This window comes from Rhipicephalus sanguineus, chromosome 3 (assembly GCF_013339695.2).
Source record: "Rhipicephalus sanguineus isolate Rsan-2018 chromosome 3, BIME_Rsan_1.4, whole genome shotgun sequence".
Taxonomy (NCBI): domain Eukaryota; kingdom Metazoa; phylum Arthropoda; class Arachnida; order Ixodida; family Ixodidae; genus Rhipicephalus; species Rhipicephalus sanguineus.
The window spans coordinates 181,892,130-181,916,128 of record NC_051178.1 but is presented as its reverse complement, the minus strand read 5'-3'; the positions used below and the strand labels follow the sequence as shown (position 1 = coordinate 181,916,128).

The window sequence follows — 23,999 nt, the reverse complement described above, 5'->3', positions numbered from 1 at the left end:
AAAAGTTCATGTCGATATGGATGCCATAGTATAAAGGCGGAATATAAACTGCAAGTCGTGCTCGGGGCAGAAAGCGAGAGAGAGAGAGAGAAAAAAGTAAAAGCGGAAAAAAAGAAACGAGACGTCAGTGATGTCCAACCAGTAAGTGTCTGGTTGGCTCCGGGGGTTGGCATTGGGCAGCCCTGCGCTCGGGCAGGGTTGATACTCTTGTATACGTCGACGAGGAAGAAGAACACGATGATGGTGATGGGGTGGGGAGGGAGGTGGTGATGTTTTATGAATGTACCGGAGTAATATGGAAGGTTGTTCTGCCTCTGTTGACCTTAAGTGACACAGCAGTGTTCACATGAGACGATCAGATGGAGCACTTCCCGTACCAGCGTGACACGGTAACTCCGCCATGATGCAACGCTGCCATCACTATCATCATAGGCATGCGAAGGGATGGGGGGCGGGGGGGGGGTTGAAGTTCAGAGTTATATTGGACACAATATATCGGAACATGTCGCAACCTCGTATTTGCACTGCGTTCTGATGGAAATGGCCTCAGTGGGAGGAAGGTGGGAAGAGTTGAGGGCGCTACAGTGAAACTTCACCCCCCCACCCCCCCACACACACACAAACACACTCTTCCCAAACCCCTCCCACAAAGGCCCCTACGATCAGAACGCAGTACAAGTGCGAGGTTGCGATATGTTATGTTCCGATATCTTGTGTCCCATATCGGACACAAGATCGATTTATATTTTTAGAATGCTTTTTCGGAATATTCGGGAAACCGAAAGTGAGTGCTCGGCAGCAAGTGCTTTTTTTTTTCTTTATATTGTGAGGTATATGAAAAAAAAAGAAAAAAATAATAAAACCTCGGCCCGCAGCAGCAAGTGCTTGGAAGAGAAACAAGAATGTCATTCGGTGCTCGTGCCACTAATACGAACATGTTTGTCTCGATTATCGCGAGCACTCGCTCTCAACGCTGACGAGTGAACAGCAGACCGAGATGGGCAAATGCTTAGCGTTGCCTCTCAGTGACCTCAATGCGTCTCCGAAACCTCGAGTTAACGCGTCCTCAAACATTATAGGCTCGTGGGCACGAATTCCGCCAGCCGTCTCGCCTCTCACCCAGTCATTGCACCAGCCGCAGATCACTCGCAAGATAAGGGCCACGAATTGGCTGCAAGCGCTGAGCAACAGGATCGGGCTTGTTGCATACACGGGAGGACGCGCGCGAACAAGAGCTTTCATGGCACTTTGGTGTGTCTTCTCCGCACAGCATCGCTGCGCTGAGGGAAGAGCGGCTTGCCGTTATAGATATGTTGCAGCCTAAAAAAATCACACAAAGAAAGAAAGAAAGAAAGAAAGAAAGAAAGAAAGAAAGAAAGAAAGAAAGAAAGAAAGAAAGAAAGAAAGAAAGAAAGAAAGAAAGAAAGAAAGAAAGAAAGAAAGAAAGAAAGAAAGAAAGAAAGAAAGAAAGAAAGAGCGCTGTTGGTGAGTGGTGGCTTGCCACATATACTATAACACTCTTTAGAGGTACACGTTAACTCTCTCTTCGAGTTCATTGTGCTCTCTTCGGAGAGTTGTGGGAGGCGCTACTCTCCAAAAAGAGCTAAAGTGTATCTTTAAGGAGAGTTAGATATGTTGAAAGTCAGGACTCCCCAAAACAGATAACAAGGTAATATTTTTTTCCTCAGAGTGCATGGTGCCGAGCTTTTGGCTATACAATAAAGGTGCGCGGTTGCAGGCAGTGCGTAGCTACCTGCACACGTTCTATGAGAAAGAAAATGCCCAACCTTCTAACCTTGTTTTCTCCGCAGACTTTAACGCTATATTTAAGTACATTGTTTTGTATATACAAGGAAACAGTATTGACGCTTCCGCTGGTTATTGTCAAGCGATCGTAGAGGTCAATAAAAATATAAAAAAGGCGAGGGTAAACGATAGCAGCAGCACCATAGTTATTTTCTGGGATAATAATTCGCGGCAGTGCATTTAAACATTCTATCTGTTTCAGGTGCGTTGTAAATAGCAACCCACTTTAAAACTTGTGGTATTTGCGGAAAACCAGTGGTATTTCGGCCTACAGGAGCCACGTTATTCTTGCCGTTTATTTATTTATTTATTTATTTATTTATTTATTTATTTATTTATTTATTTATTTATTTATTTTATATATCTTGGGCAGGCATGTCATTTTGGTCAACAGCGTTTATACCACTGTTCTCTTATCTTGTTGCTGCCATGAAAATGTGAAAGTATGAAAAACAATAACAACAAAACCCGCGCTTTGCAGAGGATATCAGATGTCCCTGCGAATAACGTACACTACGCGTGTATAGAGAACTACGTGCAGTACACAGCCGGACTGCTCACATGAGTATAGAGTCAACTCATGTTCGAGTACATGCCCCTGGCCAAGTTAAAATACCAAACTTTCCTCTTTATTGAGTATAGTTCGAACATACATTTCTTACAATGGCACACAGGGCATTATCATCACGGTATAACTGGAGCGGGCGCTCATTTCCCCAACATTTACAAAAGGTTATTCAAGGCATTAACAGCCTCCCTTTAAATTATATTCACCAGTTAATGACCAACTTTTTTATAAGGTACGGCGGACTCTGTCATATGTCACTTAAATTGACATTTAATTACTGATCCCAGCGGTATAGTGGACGACAGTGGAAATTCTCGCTTTAGCTGACGCCCAAGCGCCACTGAAACCGTCGCTGTATCAGTGTAGACTTACGCAGATGGATTCGTAATATATACAGTCACATTGTGCGTTATGCTTCGCGTCATGTCTACACTGCACAGAACATGCATACACAGTGTTAAAATCATGGGAGAACGAAAGGCATAGTATGGGCACGGCGCACGCGCAAGCGGGTATATATATTGTGCGCAGCACGTGCAAGGTGTCACGACCACTTGCAGGCCCCGTGAGAATCTCTGGTTACACCAGTGACGGCTAAAGAAACGTAGATCGACGTTACGTGATGCAAACGTACATGTCATGTGTCGCCAAGTGTGTGCATGCTTCGATGCGTATGCACATGACGCATTCAGTAGGCCTATATGTGAACAGCTATACGAATCGTTTCCTCTGCTTTGTTCTCCGGTTGACCAACCAAGGCAGCTGCGAATGCGCCTGCCATCTGGCGGCAGCCATTGTACCGAAGGTGGAAAGCGAGGAACATGAGCAGCGTGCCACTCGCATACTGTACACACGTGTACATACACTTGCGTAGAAGTACTCTTGTTAGTAGAGAGTTTTAGTGCCGGGGCCCCAAAGCGGCTTGCGCAAGCGCTCGCATTTTTTTTTTGTATTTTCTGTGGTTGCGACTGAGAGTGCAAAGGAACGCAAGAGCGTGCGTACGTATGCCGCTTGAGGTCCCTGGCACTAAAACTCTCTGGTGTGTGTGTTTGTGTGCGTGTGTGCATGTGTGGTTGTGTTCTTGATTTTCTTTTTAAATGTATACTCCTTTTATTTATTGTCATTTTTCGCGAAAGTTTATTTGATGACACGCATTTGCGCCGTAAAAGCATCGCGCAAATGCGACTGCGCATATGCGACAAAGTGCAGCTAACAGAACGGACATACGGGCTATAGTTGGTCTTGATTTATAACGAATTTAATTGTACAGCGCAAAATACAAGATGAAGGACGTAGAAGCGCAGCGCTGTCCGTGTGTGCTTCTTCGTCTTACGTCTTGTATTGTGCGCTGTACAATTCAATTCGTTATGAAAGTGCAGCTGCTTGCATTTATTCTTTCCGGAGAGATCAACCCTCATTCTTTAAAAGAGTTGACTGGTGGGCGAGTTGGTGTTTGGACATATAAACCCTCTTGAGTATCGCAACGAGACAGGACAACCGAAAGGTCAGACTGCGCCAGAAAGGCCAAAATGTACGTGGCATCATTGCGCCAGTGAGTTTTTGCTCGAAGTCTTGAATAATCTCGAGATGAGTGATCCATTCCTTACAAAAGTTCCTTACAAAAAGTTCAGTTGATGTAGTGTGTATACGTTTTCTTGAAGGCAGCAACGACATTGGTTTTGCTTTTTCCATCGACGTGGAAGAGCTCGTTTACGCGGTGCCTCATCGCGAACTGTTCGTCGCAGTTAAAGATTGCACTGATGAAAATGGTGCGGTTGCCTTTCCAAATGCTGCACGCTTGGCAGCAGAGAACCTTGTAGCGCTTTTAGAATGTTACCTGCAGGCAACTTTCATAAAGTTTGACGACCAGATTTATCTTCAAAAGAAAGACATGTGCATTGGTTCTTGTATGGCGCCGGTGTTGTGTCACATGTTTTTATCATCCATCCATCGCTGTTTACACGATCGCTTTAACTGTACCAACGATGACAGAGTCATTAAAGTTTTTCGTTATGTGGACGACATTTTAATTATTTTTAACAAGTGCTCAACCTCGTATGAGCATGCGCTAAAGGGTGTTCTAGAAGATTTTAAAAATCGTGGGAAAGGGCTATTATCTACTTTTGAACGTCCAGAAGAAGATATACACTTCAGTTCTCAGACTTGCCGTTGAAGTTCAACGAATGTCACGTGTGCCGGGCGTCTTCACCGCGCGCACATATAAAGCTCCTTCCATACAAATGGGCTCACTCTAAAACAATAAAGAGAGGCATCGCAACACTCTGTTTAGAACCTGCGCTTCGGAAGTCGTGCATTCACAATGTGCAGGAAAGCTTTGATCTACGATTGGGGAGGCTTTATTCAGCCGGATTCCCTGGGTCGGTCGTCGTGTCTGTTGCTGAGACGCTTCTTAAGAAGATGAAGCACTGTGGCTCCAAGGATGCCGCGAAGTTTCTGGTGGGCGTCCAGAGGCCTGCCTCGTTGCGCTACTCAAGACGGTTCATATAAACCCTCATTCCTATGACTTGAGCTACAGACACTATAAAGCAAGCGTGCTGTTGGCATGGGTGGCATCACTTATATATAGGTATACATCAACACAGGACACAGGTTCCGATTACGGAAATTTCGGTTTTATCATTTTTCTTGGCAGTGTAAGTGGAAAAATACATAAGTGCTTAAGAAACAAGTTGACAGCGGCCTAGCCGTTTCAAGCTTCCGACACAATAACGCCAGCCTGATTCACCTTTTCAACCACCCCACGTACTCACGCATGGTATCTGAATTATTCTGTGCGTCTTATTTACGCGCATTGTAAAATCAAGCTATGATACGTGGTGGTCATGCAAGCACGTGTTCTCTGCGAGCGTTCAGAGCGTGTCAAATTCCAATTCTTTCGTTGTCACGACATAGTAACGGACCTCGAGAGAGGCACTCGCAATGTTACGCCACTCAAGAAGACTTTCTTACATTTATCGCGAGTTGTACGCTTCGAACTGTGTTTGCAGAGTCTGCTCTATTACGCAGTTCTTTTTTTCTTTTTCGTCAAATGACGTTTAAAGAAACAGGTGTTAACTTTTGTATCAGATCTTCATCATCATCATAGTCAGCATGTATTATGTCCCCTGCTGGACGAAGGCCTGTCTCAGTGGTCTCCAACTTACGCTGTCATACGTGAGCTGACACCATTTCATGCATGCCTACAGATTTCTTCCTTTGGTCGCTCCACCACTTGTAAATTATGCAGACAACCAGAGCGACGCTCTCACACATGTTATGGGAGTGCCCTGTCACAGCAGTTCAGATGGCAGTAGCTCCGGATGCTCTTGCGTCGAAGCGGGCAGCCGCACTGCGCAGCTCCAACTTCAAGACACAAGAATGGGCAGCCCAGCGGGCCCGCGAGGCGGCGTTGAGGCAAGGCCTCGAAGAAGTCCCCTTATGGGAGACCTGAGCCCGGGTTATTAAACATCGCCGGACTTTCAATAAAGTTGTTTCCATCCATAGCCGGTCACTGCAAAGGGTTAGAGAGTATCATGTCAGATACTCTGGCCTCAAACTGCTGGCCGCTCATAAGTATAGGGTATCAGCACAAACACGTACCTGGTGTACTTTCATAACCACAAATGGTCCAAGAAAAAAACTGCAAAAGAAAAAGGGACTTTCCGATCCTGTTTGCGCTCATGATACTTCCCTCGCCATTATGCGGCGTGATAGTGGGCTACATAACGGAAGACATCCGGCCGACAAAGGTTAATGCGCTAAGCGACGGCGCAGTAACACGCATGATGGAGCGCACATAATGCTCTCTGCCACCCGGCCGTCTATCTCAACGCCGATTAGCGCAGGCTGGCCGGAACACCGTACACGACCTCGCCACTCATCAACCGCAGCGACGACCGCAGCGACACTAAGGGGCGAGAGAATAGAAGGACCCAGACCCAACCATTCGATCCAGTTCATTGAGGAATAAGAAGTCAAGTAAGAAAAAAAAGGGGGGGATGCTGCCAATCGTGCCTCGAACCGTCTTCCTGCAGCGCGTGCGAGATACAGACGTCGCACGGGCTAATAGCACCGAAACCTGATGACCGTTGAGCGATTAGCTGCGGATGGACCGCGCCGGAACATTTCGTGCAGGGCGGGGGGCATGCACAGCGGTATAGCAAGAGCGACCGACCGCCTTCTGCGAGAGTAACAGACGGGATCAGAAGAAGACGAAACCTCAGATGAAGCCATTTCGCCCATAGCATATATAGTACTGAGAGAGAGAGAGAGGCGTTGAGGAGTATATGACGAGAGAAAAGATGAACACTAGCTACGAAGGAGCGCTCAGTGGGAGGGCTAGCGTCTCTGGCCACCCGCTTCCTCCGCAATGACCGTATCGCTTCCGATGTTCCGCCGCTAACGACTCGTTCATAAAGAGCGCAGCGCTGTGCCCCTCCCGCGGGGTGGCGAAGCCCAAAAAAGTCATCGTCGTTTGCCCGCGTTCGCCAGGCAGAGCTCCACACCGCGAGACGTTTCGCGCCTTTCTCGTCGAGAGGTCTGGCCACAGGGCACGCGTTATCTGCTTCTCATTTTGCGCCGATAAGTGCAGGAAGGGTCCTCGGCCGTGTCACGAGGATGAATACGCGAGTTTGTACACGCAGCGAACCTGTACGTGAGTTCGGCGAAGCTCATCAAGCACCGTGTACATTCTTTCCTGTTATCCACTTTCGCTCGCTCGCCCTCTTGTGTTCCCTCTGATGGTCTCGAGAAACCGCAGTGCTGCGCTAGCCATCTTTGGCTGGAGAGGGCTTGCCACAGGGCTGACATGTGTGGACGAAGCTGATTGACAGCCAGTGGGGTGCCGTTTCGTGGTTTTTCAGTTTAGATCCACGTGTGTATAAACAGTTACATGGAGCCTCCTAATAAGCTCTTGCTGTGAAATAACCGTAGGCCCTATAGGCTATTGCGGTAAACCGCGGAAAGAGACGCTTACAGGAGCCTGCAACCCCGCGAATTACAGCGTACACTGTGGTAGTAAGGCTTAGAACGAACGATACAATCCAGTACTAAAACTTAATCTATGGAGACCTTTAGTCAGCGATTGAGTTTCTGGGTTTCACACGCACATTTACGATCTCTGTCTATCAACTTGATTGTTTTTTTTTAAACTAACTGCAACTTTACGATAAGCTAACATGAGGCGTGAACAAAGGAACGGTTTCCAAGTATTATACTGATGTCTTAATCCAATGAATGGTCACAGCATATTTCGGACCTCCAACTGTCTCGTACACTTGACGTGGTTGAGCATTTAAATTTCCTATTTGATTTTGACGAACAGAATATGCACCGAAATGTCATAATCTACATGCAACATGTTTTCACCACCACAATTATAATTTTCCGAGCTCCATTCGCAATAGAGCAGTCCTTTCACCTGGTGGAATAGGACCGTCTGCAGGTTATTGCGCATATATCATTGTATTAGCCCATACGAGCATGCTACCACCAGAAGGTGCAGAGTCATTCTTCAGTGAGATGTTTTTTCTCATGCTAGGCAGTCATTTACGTACCATTCCATTCGCTGGTCATGGTGTAAACCAAAGCGATATAAATCATCTTGAGTGCAGCGTGGCAGTTCTGGCCTTCCGTCAATTCAAGATACCATGCACGGATAAGCTGTCCTGACTTTCCCACGAGCTTCCCCATGGCACAAAATAGGTTACGTCGCTATCTCCAGTCGTTCGAGCGTCTACTTGTATAATGAGCAAAATGTTTTCTCTATAATCGTCCTTAGCCGGTATGCGTAAACTCCCGCAAGCACGCCTTAGCATGGATATTGCATATGCAAAGTGAAATGCGCATGACGCCTTCTTGTCGGCTTCACCAGGTCCAGCTGCCACTATGGCGACTCCAGGCGACAGGACAATGCCAGCTATTGTGCTAAGAGTTCCGGGTATAAATACAACGAAGTGAGCTTTCTGTTTCCGCGTCCTATTCGCTCACAGACAGTGGCGCCAATCATTCTAAAAAACAAGAGATACGTCTTGCCGAAGAATGCAGCAAGAACACTTATGCGCGCGTCGAGTCCACAAAAATGGCCTCCCTTTGAGTTCTTTTGCTTCGTGGCGCCCCTGTAACATCTTCCAGTGCAAGTGTCTGTTATCACGTGAACAAAGCCGGCGCGAGTTCTGACGAAACGCGACGCTGCTTGCTGCTTGTTGCCTGCTCGACACCGGTGTCCCAAGATTGATCGTTCTCCATAGATCACGTATACGCCGCTTCGCATGGCGCAGTGCGACATGTGCATTCAAGGTGACTTTTCTCAACGAGGCGGCGCAATTGTTTCAATCCCGGGCCCTCGTGCAGCGTCCGTTCCAGTGAAAGACCGCGATGTTCGATATTGGCTGCAAGCGGGGCGAAAAACTATGGCCAAGGTTTTCTTTTGTTACGCTTGCCTGTTAGAAAGGAGCGTACGAGGCATTTGCGGGTTTCCGACAAACGTGGGTAGGTAAACTCAGTTTATGACACACATGTCGCACGTACAATATATAGAACAATATAGAGTAGCCAAATAGATTACATTTGTAGATGTGCAACGCCATAGGTCATTCTCAGTTCCTCCCTGTCTCAGGCCGGAATCATCTATATACTGAAATTGTTACGAATGCATGTAGTTACATGTACATTCGTACACTGGTGCTTTGGTTATGTTGCATTGAACGAAAGGTAACATCAACCGAATAGAAAGCCTCAGATTTTAATAGATGAGATGGTAAATTAGTTCTACGAATGGCCGCAAGGTGGAGGAAAAGTCACAAAAGGTCGTCAACTGGCATGCACGGCACGAAGCTACAAGCAAATCCATCCGGACTTCTCATAAATAAAGTTTCCGGTCAATGAAAAGTTTGTCCTAATTCTAATGGTGAAGCTTCGGTTAGTTGTTAAATCATTTTAACGAGAGAGCGCGCAGAAACAAGACAGACAAGCAGATGCGTGTGCACACAAACAAAATGGCTGCGCGCGTATGTGCACAAACCTGTTCATTTCTGCATAAACGGCCCTCTTAATGCCATCTATTCCTCGTAGCTGTGATGAGGACCGCAAAGGCGTAAGTGCTTACTTGACATATTTCGACATGAAGAAACAAGCGCATACTCCAAAGTATATTGGATATAAAAAAACATAGTTATACACCTGCCATTATTGTTGCGTGACGCTGATAATTTTGCTCTTTGTCACGGTGTCACCATGACGTTGATGATGCCAGGTCCGACACTGCGACGCGATTTTAGCCTCAAATTACCATATCCTGTAACAATTTAGGGCATCCCAGAGTAAATAAACGCCAAGTGTTGCCCTGTGTACGTGCAAGATGTGCGTGACTAAAAATTTATATTTTGAAATATGTTTGGCAGCACATTTATTTAGGCTAAAGCTAGAAACGTTTTGCACTAATCGACATTCGTTTTTTATGCATCGGATAATTCCTTTATTTCCTTTAATTCGACAACGTACAAAACTTGCAATTGCATTCGTACTTACTGTAAACCACTCGTTGATATCGAAATCTTGGGCAATTCAAACCAGGATTTCCGTCATCCTTTTTTGTAAAGTTTCTGGAAATTGTCTTTTTGACAAATCAACAATCGCGCTTTACCACACCCCTAAGAATTAAAATTTCCCGTTTATGTTATATTATTTTCGATAGCCGTTTTCGTCTATAGGACTACAATAAAGTCATGAAGTGAATGGTGTAAGTATAAAGTAAAAAGGTACGCCACGGCATGTCGGTATCTATTGCCTCCTTTCTTCCTTGAATGACAGCTCGAACGACTGACAACCCGCCGTCACGGCAGTGCCTGCCCCGTCAACAAGTCAAAGAGATCACCGTATAACCCCGGCACCGCTGGCTGCTTGTTCCTGACAGATGGATGGCTGCTACCGTTCTGTGCTGGTTTGGTGTCTCGCAACCGACAAACAGGGCACAGCGTGAATTTACTAGGAGAAGAGAGGACTACGCCAGAGCTGTCGTGTCGAACAGTTCCGTGCAGTTCTTCCGAACGTAGAGAAGGAATTGTAGAACCGCGCGCGATTTTCTGACGCTGGCTCGAACTTCGCAGTCAAGAACCAACTAGGATACAGGCACGTAGGCAAGGGGGGGGCCCGGGGGGCCCGGGCCCCCCCCGAAATTTTTCCAGCCCTCTATATTCCCAGGGTACTTTTTTTTGTTTTTGCCATGGCAAGATTGTCTTTCGAACAATTAGGCCTTGGCCCCCCCCCCCGAAAAAAAATCCTGGCTACGTGCCTGCTAGGATATATGTGTGTGTTTGTGTGTGTGTGTGTGTGGGGGGGGGGGGGGTTATCTCTGGTGTGTGGGCAAAACGAGCCGAGAACTGTGTTTCGGGATTTTGCGGCTCACCGTAATCCGCTGGGGGCCTGATATACATGCGTCTATATATGGGCGGTTGAGACGTCCTATGCTTTGTAATATTGGCATTCCTTGAGTCTCGGTAATCCCATGTCCGTTTCTAATTTACATATTTGCAATATGTACGTTTTGCACTATAGGTCAACAGGTGTCGCCGTATAGCCGAATGCCAAAAAGAATGAATAGATAAAAAAATTCGCCAGCTTCAAGTCAACCACACATACCTACGCAGCAGATTCTATTGACAACACAAGTACGCTATATTCAAACTGTGGCGAAGCAATTGGTACTGTTTAACGGTTGCGCTCTCCAGCGGCTCCTAGTGGGTCGTCCTCTTCTAAAGGCCGCTCGCGCTCGTAGCCCGTGCCTTTGCCTTGACTGTTGCCATAGCTCATTGTCGCCGAGTGCTGTCCAATAAACAGCTTAACACTTTTTAATATTTGTTTGTGTAAAATACTTACAGTTGCCATAACAGCTTAAATATGACGACAGGAACATGCAGACGAATCTATCAACAGTTGGTATAAAGTCAGGTTTTCGATTCGGATAGTCAGAATCCTGGTGAACATGAGACTTTTTTGTCGGAACACACTCATTCACTCTGAAGGTTTCTAAGTTATCCTTCATCACCACCGGTTAATTAATGTACTAACTTGCGAATAGCTTCGGAGATTCGGTGTGACGTCCTAAGTTATTTCCTGTGTCGCTGTACTGAAGAGCGCACGTCTCGCTTCCGCCTTAATTTTTCTATTTTCGGTAAGTCGACGCGACCTCGGATCCGGCTGAATCGGAATTTATCTGCCGATGTTGCATAGAACTATTTACGCGGCGCACTCACTTCGTCACATACGCTTTCCTACCGCGTATAGTTCGCGCGCGGCCCGCACGGGGGATCCACCAGGCGGCGGGTCGGTCGCGGAGGGGAAAGCACGACATACGATGCCCGGCTAATTGGTTCTGCCATGCGTCATCCATCGGTCACGCTTCGTGAAGGTGTCAAGGTCTCAGCCTCCCCCGCTATCGAGGGCGCTTCCCTTACGCAAACGGGAATACGGCCCTCCTGCGTTTAGTCACCCACATCGAGAGCCGCTGCGAGTGTGTGTGTGTGTGTGTGTGTATCGTGAAGAACCGTTTTTCGGTGTGCTCTCCCGAAGGAGAGCATACGTGCACCGCAGACAGCCCTTGTGAACCCCCAGGAGGTGGGGGAGGATTTTTTTGTTTAGAGAAGTGATTGATGCCAGCGTATAAAGCTCCGCGCATAGGCGATTGTGCATGTAATATTGTTTTCATTGCCACTCCGACCTCCACCGGCAGGGCAGTTTTCTATTTTCTCTTCGCGCTATTTCTTGCCTCGTTTGTTTCACGGGGCGCCGATACCGTCGGTGTGTCTGCCTCGACAGCTTGTATACAGCGGAAAGTTGAAGTGTATAGTACAGGTATGGGTAGCTCGTTGTATCGGAGGAGGTTAGGCTATAGTTACTGGCTGCGTGAAAAAAAAAAAAAAGAAGAAGAAGAAAAAAAAGACAGCGCATCTGTCTGGAGTTGACAGGGCGCGTTATGTTGAATAGAGGACTACATAACACAGTTGACTACCCGAGGCTTTCAGTCAGCCCCGCGTTGTTCGCAGATCAGACGGAGCGTGACAAGGTTAAAGCACGCGTGTCTGGCCAGCGAGGAAAGGAAAGACGATATTGACTTTGTTCATCCATACGCAGATTACACCTCAGGCGAGATGTGGACGCTTTTCGTTCGCGACGAGATAATGTGAACCAGATTCGCTTGTCATCCGATGACTAAAAGAAATGCGAGCTCGCAGGAAAGAAAATTATGAGAAATAGCAAGTCTAGTTAGGCAACTGTTTCGTGCGGGGATATTAAACTTCATGCAAATCAACCTTGCATTTATAAGCCATCTTTCAAACGTGCCGAGTGTGGGGTCTCTTGCAAAATATGATTAAGAGGCTGATTTCTTATTTGTATTGTGTAGTAGAAAAGAGACGAACTGGTTTTAAATTATATTCTTCGGGCCATACGGGAAGCGTATCGGCCATCTTAAAGAAATGGTAATAAATACACCACGCTGATGTTTATATACAGTGATGGCGCCACCAGGAGTCGTCAGCAGCTCGATGTTGTACTTATTAACGATATATTTTTGTGCGTAATTACCATCATCGCCGACAACAATTATAGTGGTGGTGGTGATGAGGCTCTCACTGTAGTGTAGTGGTAGTCTATACTTGTAGACCAAACGCTTATAGTATAACATATAAAGCAGGTTCCGCCGCTGCCCCCATTCTACATGTGTGTACAGGAGTAGGATGGTCAATTATACAATGCCGGGTTTGAAGCAGGCGACCGAGGACTACGATTAAGGCATCTAAACCTGCGATCGCAACACACCCCAGGCCGCGAAAGCACAGCGGCTTAGCGCTGTCTTGATTTATAGATACCCGTGTACACTGTGTTTGGTCATCCGCTCCTGTTGTGCTGGTCTTCGATGAACTTACATGAGAGCGTTATATACCTTGGTAGGAGCTGTTGCCATCGGGTACCAAAAGAAATTTCGGCCCCCGCAACGAGTCGTCCAAGGCGTGCGCCATGCATTACCCCGGATGATGATGCTGATGTGGTCTACGCATGGCATCACCTTTGCAACAAGTGTGACAACAAGTACATAGTCATCTAGTGTATTTCTTCTAAATTGTAATACGTATTTATTACATCTATTGCAACCTATAGTGTTCTTGAATATATACACTCTTGATCTCCACTTTATTCAATCAAGGTTTGATTCCTTCTTTGTATGCCTGCAACAAGTCTGCTTTTATCTTCTTCCTCGCTTTGCCGTTCGTCTGTTTGTTTGTTTCTCGCCAATACTCCAGGCGTATTTTGCTTATCTGGCCGACAATGCTCGTTGCGACGCCTGTGGTACCGAGGAGACTTTAAAGCATATCTTCTGTGACTGTCCTCGCAACGCTGTGCAGATACGATCACTCGCAATCGCTCTCGCTCGCCTTGATAACAGACCGATGTCGCTAGTAACTATCCTCTAAAGTCATCCAGAAAGATCCTCGAGAATTCATGCAACCAAGGCATTGTTAAAATTCCTACGAACAACTGACTTGCACGAGCGGCTGTAGACTCATAATGATGTCGTATACCGCACAAGACTGCCGCTCTGCTCTGTGACGTTAAGATGTGTGTGCGTGCTGCCCCCCTCTTTCTTTCCTTCTTTGCTCTTCTTTGAATCTCCTTCATCCTTTTCTCCATTGCCGGGTAGCATACCAGTTATACTAAACTGGTTAACATCCCTGCCTTTCCTCTCTCTCTCTTGTTTTCCTTCCTTCCTTAAATAGTGCTGACCAGTTCACATTTCTCTGCTCTGAATCCCAGTGCCTGTGAGAGATGCGCCGTCTATATATGTATACGTGCCTTTTGGGATGAAAACCACAGCGGCGCAGTGCACTGTAAGATAGCAGATTTTTCTTGCAGCAAGCACATAGTTACTTGGTTTATCCTCGGACATTCAGTTCAAGCCTCACATATCAATGTGCTGCCCTTTCTGATATTACACGTATTTCCCTTCCATTTATATTCACTATTGACGCGGCGCAACCGAGCGCCTTCGGCATTAAAATAAAGAAAATGCACGCGTGAAGGAAGCACGTCTCGGTGGGTTCCGCTCCGCCATGCAGTTCTCGTGGAGCAACTTCGACATCGTGTATCGAGATCTGCTCTCGATCACTCATTGAAACACGCGACTCAAGGCTTCACTCCCTCATTGCATGAAACACACTTGAATTTTAAAAAATGTAACATGCTCCCTTTTGCATTCGCCTAAGACGACTCGAAGGCGAAAGCAATTATCTTCTTTTTCTTCTAAGTCGATTGTGTTGATCCCCCCAACGTCATGCACTGCCTCCGGGATCGGGGGCGTTGCAAGCTTTGTGCACCTCACGTAGTTTTGCAGTGACTCCGCGATGGGCCTACTTTTGACCAAGCAGTGATCTCAAGTGATGACGTCTTCACTCCACGTCGCTCTAGGTGGCGTCATGATGACGTCATAGCGACGTCACAAATGTTGGCGATCTTGGCGTAATGATGACGTCACACGATGACGCCATCTCAGGATCATGCTTTTTTGCATCACTTCGGTTTGACGCCGACGGTTACTTTTCGCTTTTGATGAGGCGTCTAAGGCTGAGGCACTCTCTCGCTTTAAAAAGCTGCAAAAGTTGCGCCGACTCCGTCCTTCGAATTTACCATCAGACATCTATTGCGCTCGCACTCAAAGGAGTCCTCTCTCCCGCCCCGTACAACGTGCCGTTGGGAGGGCTAGAAGAATAAAGCGTTCTGTCCGAAGGAACAGCGCTGCCAAAGCCGCGGGCAATGCGCAGACAAAAACTCGCCCACACGCGTGCGCGATGCGTTGTCGTCAGGTCTCCGTTTCCGCAGCCTTATTTCCTTTTCTCTCCCCGCGGGCAGCGCTATAGGCAATACGTGCGTACGCGCATACAGCGTCGGAGAAAAACGGGCGCGAGACAAAAAGGAAAAGTGCGAAAAAAAGACCGAGAAAGACGACGGGAAGGGCCTCGCGCAAAACTGCAATGGGGACAGAGACAGCAGCAGAATGGGTCGCGGGAGCCTCGACTGACTCTCTGTGCGCGTCACGGAAGCGATAGCCTTGAGTCGCGCGGCGGTGAATTATGGCGCAACGGCGCCAACAGGAAATGGTGGTGGCGAGTTTGTGGTCCGCATCCGGATCCACGCGCTTTTTGTCTCTTGCGCCCGCCCGTGTTCTTTTCTACTCGTATATGTCGCGAGCGCGACTCGCGAGGGACACGCGCTGTTTGTCGCTGCTCGATGCCACGAACGGACCTTATAGCGGCGTCGGTGTCCGGCTGATTGCGCGGCTGCAGTCGGATCCCGGACGCGTTCAGTGACTGCAAAGAATAGGAAGCCACGGCGGCCGCAGACCGATAAGCGAAGATCAGAGCGCAGCCCTGACGTGAACCATTGAGCGGCGGTTATAACGTGTCTGGGGGGGGGGGGGGGCGAGGCCCGTCACGCGCCACGCGATCTCTGTGTGTCAAAGGGTGGGCAGGGAGCAAAGGGTTTGGTGGCCCAGTCAGGAAGGAAGCATCTGTTTTCGGATTCGTGGGGAGAAAGATGAGCTCTTCCCGTTTCTCCCCGTGTCCCCCCTCACGCCGATGCTCCCCTCTCTCTCTGCTCGCTCGTGGGTTGACGCGTTGCTCTGGCCTTATGACGCGTACAAAGCGTACGCTGTTCGCAGACACATTTACTATACTGATTCAGTGTACGCGAGTATAGCTCCAAGGTCCCCGGAGAAAACATGAAACACTGTTTCTTGTATGCGAGTATATGTGAGACATCATATGCGATTCGCTCCACAGCTTTCTCGCAGAAGTGACTTGGAGTGTTGATGACACTTGCGGCATGTCCGACCGTCATATTTTGCTTGTAGACCTTATCCGGAGACACAGTAACACAGCGGTCGATGGAGACGCTTTTTTATATTAATGCGGAAGGCTTATAGTTGCCGCATCGAACGCGCTTATTGACCGTCGGCTTCCCGCGGCGTCGGGCACAGCACGTGTGATGCAAAAAACCATCATCGCGTAATGACGTCATCGTGACGTCACAGATCGCTTAAAATTTGTGACGTAATTATGATGTCCGAAATTCTGGCCTTGAAGTCACGTGACGTAACGTAACATGATACCCTGATCACATGACATCGTAGCATGGTCAAAGGTGTGCCGATCACGGAGGTAGTGCAAAAACCAGATGAGGTGCCTCCGATCCTGGAGGCAGTGCAAAACCACGCTAAGTGCACAAAGCTTTCGGAGGGTGGCGGGACAGGATCAATTCATCGACTCAGAAGAAAAAGAAAGCTTTCGCCTTGGAGTCGTCTTAGGTGAATGCATAAAGAACCCTGTGAGTTTCTTTTTTTAATTTTCTATTTATTTACTTATTTAAAGCTACTTCAGTAATAATACTCTGCTGAAAATCAACAACGATTAAGTATTTTGTAAGATCTTAACATAAGGATAACGTAACACGCTAGCGATTTCGTAAAGTGATATAGCACAAAATAAAAGAGGCGTACGGAACTTCCCACAAAAGAAGACAAAGAAATAGTTCATTAAATGCAAATGTCACACCGACTTGTATCTGCGTGCACTGAGTTAAAAACACGAAACTTGGGAATCCTTCAATCGTGTATGTGATGGGTAGCGAAGCCTATACCGTGATCCGACAAGGGCCATAAAATCTAGTGCTCTACGTTGACATTAAATGCCAGACCTGTATATATTGCTTCCCTTTGCTTTTGATACCAAAGCAAAAGAATCATAAATGTTATATACAGCGATGCTTTCTTTTCTTTTTTTTCGCATGCGCACAGAATGAAAAGAATAAAAAATATTTTGCAGTCACGGGAATTGATGTAGACAGAGCTTAAAAACCACAGAAAAAGTGAGGACACATTTTTCTCGCCTCTTTCCCCCTTTTACATGCATGTTTTACGTTCTTCATCCCTTAGCAACGCGTTCACGAAGATAACTAATTTGGGACTTTAGTTTTTGTGGTGTTACTGAACAACAGCAAAAATTGGACGCTCAAGGTTCGCATTTAAAGGGGCACTAAAAAGAAAAACGATTTTTCTCGAATTAGTTAATTAGTCTTTCACAATTCCAAAATCACCGCTTTTGTCGCGAGAGGACGCTTGGTAAGCGAGACAACGCGCGAAAAGAAAATGCGGGTGGTGACGCCACCTTGCAGTTCCCGTGTCAAACGGCGCGAAGTAATATATTTTGACGGCGTCTACCAGGTCATACGTAGTTCCTTATCAGTAAAAACGAGGTACGTTGTCCTCTCAGAGGGCCATAGACTTAACCTACCAAGTTTCGGATAATTTCGTTGAACCAATGTCGCCAAAATACGAAAGATACACTTCAAAATCTGTGACGTCACGCGCGGAGATTTCAGCGCGAAATTCAAAACCGGAACTTTGACCTTGATTTTCTCCTCTGTTAATAAACCTATTATGGTGAAATTAACGACATTATAGTTCTCAGTGTACAATTTATCCATCTAAACCGATTCCTTGTTTCACTTTAGTGTCCCTTGAGGAGTGAAATGCGAGGGCGTTTCGAACCCCAGCCACATCGCCTTCTCATTCGCATGCCATGATTCACGTCTTGGTGGACACCTCCACCATGCCGTGACGAAAGGAATGTCTGTGCATGTGACATTTGCTGTTATAAACTCTCCTAAGGGCACCTACTGCAAGTGTAGTTGTGAAGTACGTACTACACCGTGATTAACCCTTTGGCGAAGTAGCGAAGTGCTCACTATAGTGAGCACTTCGCTATTTCGTCAAAGGGTTAATTACGATCTGTGAGGCAATACGCGCACTTATACATTGCTGCACACTTTGTTGATGCTATGGCTGCTACTGATGACGATGATTGATTATGGCTGAGCCCTTTGTAATGAGTGGGCACCTTTAAAGCGCCTTCTTTTTACGACCTTCACATGGTATGATGCCTGGTACCATTCAGTGCTTCTGCCAGACGATATTACGTCTGCTGACGTGACCCATCGCCCTACATGAAGACTGTATAGGGTCTTTTTCCAAAGTAGTTACAAGCACTGGCGTGACCCTGGGGTAGAACACTTGTCTGCCACGCAGAACGTTTCGGTTCTTGCATTTTTATTGTTCGCATCCATCGGGTTTTCTCACTCACGAACAACGTCGCCGACACATCAATCTCTGCGACACTGGCTCTTTAGCGCTATTGCGCTGAAACGTGAAGTGCTGCTCTGAACTGCTGCGATTTCAAAAGCGAGCGCTGGTATAAAAGCGAAAAGTTAAACACCATACTTACATGTAACGCGTATGCTCCTCCTTTGTGTGTTTAATGTCTGATGTCCCGTACACTTGCGTTTTACTTTCAAACCTCTCCTTATTTTAAGCTTGAAATATAGGCCTTCTGGGTGTGTCCAGATAAAATCGAACACGAGGTCCCGGTCACCATTCCCGATTGTGATGAAATTTACTGCAGGTCTAGGCATTACACCCAGAACAATGGTTTCGAAGTTAGTTTTGCGAAAAAAAAATTTGGTTCACCTGAAAAAAAATATACAAATTTTGGCCGCAAAAAACGCTTTTCCGCCAATTTCGCGATTTCTGAATTTTGAGCGCACCTAGGGAAAAAACGGTACACTTCTTCGTCACAATATTTATTCCCCTTAAAGAACAAGTGAAACACAATCTTATGAGGCTATTATTTTCCTTGTTTGTCGAAGCACTTTTGAAGAAAAAAATCACAAACTTGGCAAATCGCACAAGATACCTGTATTTCAGGAATTTATTGCTGCAAGCATGTTAAAGTGAGGATAATAAAAATTGGTACATATTAAGTTTGACACTTTCGCTCTCTTTTAAAATAATTTGCGTGGTTTTACCGAGCTCCGTTTTACTCGATAATTGGGCTGAAACGTAAGTGATTTCCCAAAAACGCCGAACTTTGAAAATTATTTTCTCAAAAAGGCCATTCTTAATTTTTTTAAAAATCTCTCTGATTGAAGTCAAGGGCGTCGTCTACCATTGTGCAGAAAAAAACGTTGCATTATTTTGGTTGCTAACAAGTTATAGTGCGTCACATGTGACCATGCCAGCCTAGCGGCCGCGTCGTTCGTTATTGGCTGAAACTCGGATATAAGTTGCTCAAAATACTTGTACGTGACATAATCACAAATCAGCAGCTCCACACCAACAAATGCGCAGCCAGGTGTCATGGTTCAGCAAGCTTTGTCTTGCGATCAGCCGCTTGACAAACCCGCAGCAGCGGCCGCTCGATGCTGCGGGCACTCGCATTACATGAGTGCCGCTTCGACGGCGGACGAGCTCCGCTTGCGCGTGAAAACTACGCTGAGAGGACGAATGAGATAAGGAATGCATCACTGTGAAAGTTAAAGGCCGTTAAGTGCCAACAAATTTCATAGTATGTAACGAAAACACTGCCGGCGATTTCCCAGTGAGCGCCTTCAATACAGCACGGACGTATTTTTTTCCCCTGCTGTTATGCCGGAAGCCGCATAATATCGTGATAAACGCTCGACTTGCGTTGAATATTCTATCTGCGGACGCACAACATTACAGTATTGTAAAAGCGGTTCTTTAATGAAGCAAAGGACTTGGACACACTTCTTTTCACAGCCGGCTGACACAAGTGTTCTGGCACGAGATGAACAACTGCAGTTTGAGTTGCTCGACCATCGGAAGCACGTATGACAGCTTTCTTTAGATGTCAATGGCTTTATTTTGTGTCATATGTTGCTCATAGAATGAACCTAATTATCTTTAGCCCATCAGAAGAGAGAAAGCAACACATGAGCGCACTACTGGAGGCGCTCACTGGGAAATCGCCGGCAGTGTTTTCGTTGCATACTATGACATTTGTTGGCACTTAACGGCCTTTAACTTTCACAGTGATGCATTCCTTCTCATTCATCCTCTTAGCGTAGTTTTCACGCGCAAGCGGAGCTCGTCCGCCGTCGAAGCGGCACTCATGTAATGCGAGTGCCCGCAGCATCGAGCGGCCGCTGCTGCGGGTTTGTCAAGCTGCTGATCGCAAGACAAAGCCTGCTAAACCATGACACCGGACTGCGCATTTGTTGGTGTGGAGCTGCTGATTTGTGATTATGTCACGTACAAGTATTTTGAGCAACTTATATCGAAGTTTCAGCCAATAACGAAGGACGCGGCCGCTGGGCTGGCATGGTCACATGTGACGCACTATAACTTGTTAGCAACCAAAATAATGCAACGTTTTTTTCTGCATAATGGTAGATGACGCCTTTGACTTCAATCAGAGAGATTTAAAAAAAAAATAAAAATGGCCTTTTTGAGAAAATCATTTTCAAATTTCGGCGTTTTTGGTAAATCACTTACGTTTCAGCCCAATTATCGAGCAAAACGGAGCGCGGTGAAACCACACAAATTATTTTAAAAAAGAGCGAAGGTGTTGAAGTTAATATGTACCAATTTTTATTATCCTCACTTTAACGTGCTTGCAGCAATAAATTCCTGAAATACAGGTATTTTGTGCGATTTGCCAAATTTGTGATTTTTTTCTTCAAGAGTGCTTCGACAAGCAAGGAAAATAATAGCCTCATAAGATTAAATTTCACTTGTTCTTTAAGGGGAATAATTATTGTGACGAAGAAGTGCACCGTTTTTCCCCTAGGTGCGCTTAAAATTCAGAAATCGCGAAATTGGCGGAAAAGTGTTTTTTGCGGCAAAACTTTGTATATTTTTTTTCAGGCGAACAAAATTTTTTTTCGCAAAGCTAACTGCGAAACCATTGTTCTGGGTGTAATGCCTAGACCTGCAGTAAATTTCATCACAATCGGGAATGGTGACCGGGACCTCGTGTTCGATCTTATCTGGACACACCCTTAGAACTATCGCCGTGCAATTTGAGTAAACATGATTTTACTGCGCCTACCTTCTCTCCGTATAGACTAAGCGTGCTTTGCACCTGACAAAGGCTCAAAGACAAGGCGCGCGTTGTTGGTTGCTCGTGTCTGCCTCGTCTCCGCAAGTTGTATATATGCGCGTCTCCTGCTGCCGCTACTTGGAGCAAGTTGCCGAGTGTATGGATCCGCTTCCTGTCTGCAGGAGAAAGGCGCCCTCTCTCGCCCTTGCCGGAAAGCGTCACCTGCGGCTGACGGCACGCGTCGGCACGCGCCGTCTCTTCCAACAAGGCCGATCCGAGCGGGCTTACGCCGTCCCACCGAGCCCGGCGGCGCTGGGCGCGTAGACAATGACGCCGCTACCGCGGGGACCAGCGGCCTGTTGCTCACGCTCCATCCCTATTCGGCCCCGTACATCCTTTCCCGCCCCCGTTTGTTCTCGTGGTTCTTCCTTTCTGCTTTTTCCCGCCAGGCTCTGCTCTCGGTATTCTTCTTTTTCCTTCGACGCACCATACATCAGAGCGGATGGCGTACACGCGTTACACTGCCCTTGTTTCTTCTCTTTAACTTTGTACACAAGCCCCATTGTGCTTGTTCTTCTCGGGCCCTCCCATCCATTGCAGGCTTCCCTGAGATCTTGAAGCCTTTGTGCATCATCTCTCTTCCCCGCTTGTTTGTGCAGCTCCTTTGCCCCCTCTTTCCAGCTGTATACGCTGGTGGCAACTCTCGCCCGTCTCCCATCCGCGCCCTTGTTTGTCTCTGACGGACGCAGGGGCGGAAGTGCTTCCGTCAATCGTCGACATTTTTTTTTTTTTTTTTTTGTGGCCGACTCGAGTGCGGTACACGAGTACGTGCGTCAGTAGGCCCGGCGATGCAGGCCCTTGGACCTCTTTTTGTTTCGCGTCATTTTCCTTGCTTTCTACGTATGTCAGAACGCTGCGCGCATGTATGCGCTATGGTGGCCCTGGCTTCGACTCTGTCTGGCCTCCTATATGCTCGCTTGTCAGCTGAACTTTCGTGAATGTGCACCGCTGGAAGGGCCAGCGCCAATAGAAAGAAATGGAGGTAGCCATTGTGGGCGATGTGGGCGGCCTGTTGGTTTGTTGGCAACCTACGCGGGTGTGAGATAGAACGGCAGAGGAAAGGGTGAAGGAAGAGAAGGGCTGTGACACTGAGCACTAGGCGCAGCGAGTTGTGTACGCGGCGACGCGGATCTCTGCCGCCGTAATCGGGAGGTTCTTGGTTCTGACAGAATTCGGAAGTCGACTTGGGAGGAAGGAAGAACCGAGAGCTTTCCGCCGCTTTTTGTTTCGCCGGATAGCCCTTTTTTCGTTGCTTGCGCCGCGTATTTCCGGCGCCCAGAGAGAGAAAAGAGAGGGTGAAAGCAAGTGCACTCTGGCATCGTCGGCCGGACGGATTCATTGTTGTGAGCCTGGTTGCTGCCTGTGTCAGCAGTTCCTGTCTTTGTCTACGGTAGGGAAGAAAACAGCCGCCCCCTACTCAGACCTTATATACCTCGGTGGTTTCGCGACCCAAGGTGGTTTTCTTTCTCTCGACGTAGTGGCGACGACGCTGGTATACTGGGCACCGGATCCGGTTGAAGCAAAGCTTTTCTTTTTCGCCTATTTCCGGGCTTTGTCGAAGCTTTTAGTCGAACGCCACTGAAAGGCGGAAGTGGCTTTCTCTTTGCACTTGAGGAGGCGTTCGGGAAAAAATAGCCTATTTCTAGTAGCCTTTGTCGAGTCTCCTTTACTTTTTTTTTTCTTCCTCCACAGGAAAAGCGCGAGTATAAAAACGAAACTTTTGTTGCGGAGTTTGAGCCCATTCAGCAAAAAAGTGCTCTGCTTGCGTCTTTTCTGACGTAGAGATTTTCGAATTTTCGACCTCGCGGCTCCGCCCCGGAGACGCCAATTTATACAAAGCATACGTTGCAGAGAAAGATAAGAGGATACAATTTTATGTTGCTCTTCACAAATTGTGAAGATATCATTATATATAGTTGCCATAATAGGGCTTCGTACCTCCTTAGGCTTGAAAAATTCTGCCAGCTACTCTTCGTGTCATTAAATAAGCGCTTCTCTTCATTCCCGAAAGCTTTGTTCGTCCGCTCTTTGCAAGCCACGGCGAGATAATATGGACGCTCGGCGTGCCCAGTGTAAATCTCCTATTCGTGTATGCGAGGTGCAAGACACGCCAAAATCAAGGACCCTGGTACCAGCCAGTTAATCAGCTACTAACGAAAACTGAAGGCGAGGTATATAGAGGTGTTATGAAGGAGGGCGTTCTCTTTGACTTTTGCACAGTACTATAGCCATCAACTCTGGTCATTGTTAGGTGTTAGCCATCCCATGCGCTTCTTAGCATTGGTAATTTCGCAGGAACCGGTGTATTAGCTTTTACGCGCCAACTTACAACGAGATCACCAAGCACCATTAACTAGGGCGCAGGGCGTTCCCCTTGCCACATTCTAGATTAAACAGGCCACAGGCGATTACATTTTTTTTTATTGATATGATATATAAGGAGATGTTGGCGCACAATTATGGCGCCGGCTACTCCTGAGCCCTTGAGTGAAACTTGAACACATATCTTCAAGTAAAACATACAAGGCAGTTCATGTAAAATAGAACACGCGGGCACACATATGCAAAACACACTTATAGGCACATATCACAACAAAATGATAAAGAAATGTTCCAAAGAC

The 23,999-nt window shown here is 46.9% G+C and overlaps 1 protein-coding gene across 1 annotated transcript in view; it reads right to left on the bottom strand.

Annotated features, from left to right (window-relative positions):
- LOC119386150 (uncharacterized) overlaps nucleotides 1–23,999 on the bottom strand; it is a 33,645-nt gene that overhangs the window by 3,668 nt on the left and 5,978 nt on the right. The window lies entirely within an intron of this gene.